The 2080-nt window shown below is 38.8% G+C and overlaps 1 pseudogene; it reads right to left on the bottom strand.

Annotated features, from left to right (window-relative positions):
• Positions 1-429: 429 nt before the first annotated feature.
• LOC120072908 lies at positions 430-1766 on the bottom strand (annotated as a pseudogene).
• Between the last annotated feature and the right edge of the window lie 314 nt (positions 1767-2080).

The following is a 2080-nucleotide window of genomic DNA, read 5'->3' as shown; positions in this document are numbered from 1 at the left end:
TTTTTTAATTAAAAATTACTTATTTTATTTTGGTATCCAATCACACCATTAAAATGACTGGTGACGACTCTTTTTTTATTTTCTCTTAAATTGACCCTTTCGAGAACGTCGGTCGCTCCGCATCGTCTCGGGCACGTGGTGACACCCGGAGTGTGAGAGTGGCAAATGGATGGAATCATTAAAAAATGTTGGAAGAAGAGAGAGTTGGAGTGAGTTGGGGTGAGTTATGGTACGTTGGTAAAATATACCAACTCAACTCAGCTAACTCATGTTGGTGAGTCAAACACCCCAAAGAGAAAATATACATGTTCTCATTCCTCCTTTCTTTCACCTTATCTCTCTTCTCTCCCTAAACTCTAAACCCTAAATAGAACTGTACATTCTTTGAGTTTAGTTATTAGAGTTTTCAATATATGTATATTTAATTGGTGAAATGTTGTGAAACATTGTGACCCATTTATAGTTGTGTATTCACAAAAGATTTACAAAAGATTCTCATGAAAATTAAGAAAAGATGTAACAAGAGTATAGTTACAAACATACTCCATACTAAATGTCTCATTTAGTTATTATTCCCCACTTTCCCTATCTTTAAATGGATGGGAAACTTGGCCACTTTTTTCCCCTTAACCCCATCTTCATTCCAAGCCATCTCAAGTTCTTCAATCACTTCATTACTCAAAAGCTCCACTCCTAAATCCTTGGCTGTTTGATATGATGACCAAGACCTTAAATATATCAAATAGTCTTTAAATTTCCATCTCTTTCTCCGCTGCAAAACTTCGTCGTCGGCCCCTCTTCATCCACCGCCTCAAATGGGAAGTCAATCGTTTTATACTCTTCATCCACCAATCGGCGTGGCGCCTCCCAATACGGTCCAAAATTTGTTGTGTAGATGCGGCGGAGGATGGTGTCGATGCATTGTTGACCTCGGGCAATGAGTAGCACCAGCGGCAATGATGCCGTGAGGTTTCTTCAAGACCCATCGGACGTTTCGGTAGAAAGATGGGAGGTCGAACCAATGGAGGGCCTGTGCCACAGTGACTAAGTCCACAGTCCCCGGTGGTGCCACCATTTTCTCGACTTCCACGACGGACATTGTCGACGGGGTGTGGCGGTAATGAATGTTGGGAAGTTTGGCTGCAAAGTCGAGCTGTTTTGGGCTCGTATCAGTGGCGATCACAGTTGTGTAGTGTGCTGCAAGCTGGAGACGGTAGAAAATTTTGTGAAGTTGCACAAGTGCTAAAATTATGTGCAAAATCAAATTTTATGTAAGCCACATATTTGTATTAAAAAAAGGTGTGCTATGGAATGATCTTAAAATATGAAAATAAAATAAAGTAATTTTAACCATTTCAAAATCATACACAAATAAAGACATACCACTTGAAAATCCATGGATATGACACATGAAACTAATCTATGCATTACCATGAACGCTTCACTCGTTTGATGAATGGTGGAGATACTATCTTTAATTTCTCTCTCGTACATCCAAAGAAGACATATCCAATAATAATATGGGAAGGAAAAACTTACAGAGTAAGCAGCTTGGCCGGTGCCGGTGCCGACGTCCCAAACGAAGTCGTGGGCGGGCGTTTTCGAAGCGATGTATTCAAACAATTTGGGTGGATAATTGGGTCTTCCTTCTGCATATTGCTTGGCTTGTTTAATGAACAGCTTCGCCATTTCTTCTCTATAAAGTTCTCTGTTTCTGTCTGTTTGTGTGATTGAGTGTAAGATTGGTCGACCATGGCAGCCAAATTTATAGGAAGAAGGCGAATGGCTATTGCGTAGCACAGCCGTGGAGGAATTTGATTGCGGATTAGGACTTTGTATATTTCTTTTTCTCAAAACACTAGCTGTTCTTATTTGACTATTCTAATATTTTTCTTCTTTTTTTCTTCTTTTTTTCTTGGAGAGATTTCATATCACCTTCCACCTAATTTCTTTCTCAGCTCCTTTTTTTTTTTTATAAATTTAAAAATTCCATCTTATCACTGATAGCAGAACACTTTAACCAAAAAAAATGGTGTGGAAATAAATTGTCATAAGGGTATTTTGGTAAGATAAAAATTTA

Source organism: Benincasa hispida, chromosome 3 (assembly GCF_009727055.1).
Source record: "Benincasa hispida cultivar B227 chromosome 3, ASM972705v1, whole genome shotgun sequence".
Lineage (NCBI taxonomy): Eukaryota > Viridiplantae > Streptophyta > Magnoliopsida > Cucurbitales > Cucurbitaceae > Benincasa > Benincasa hispida.
This window is presented reverse-complemented; position numbering and strand designations above follow the sequence as displayed.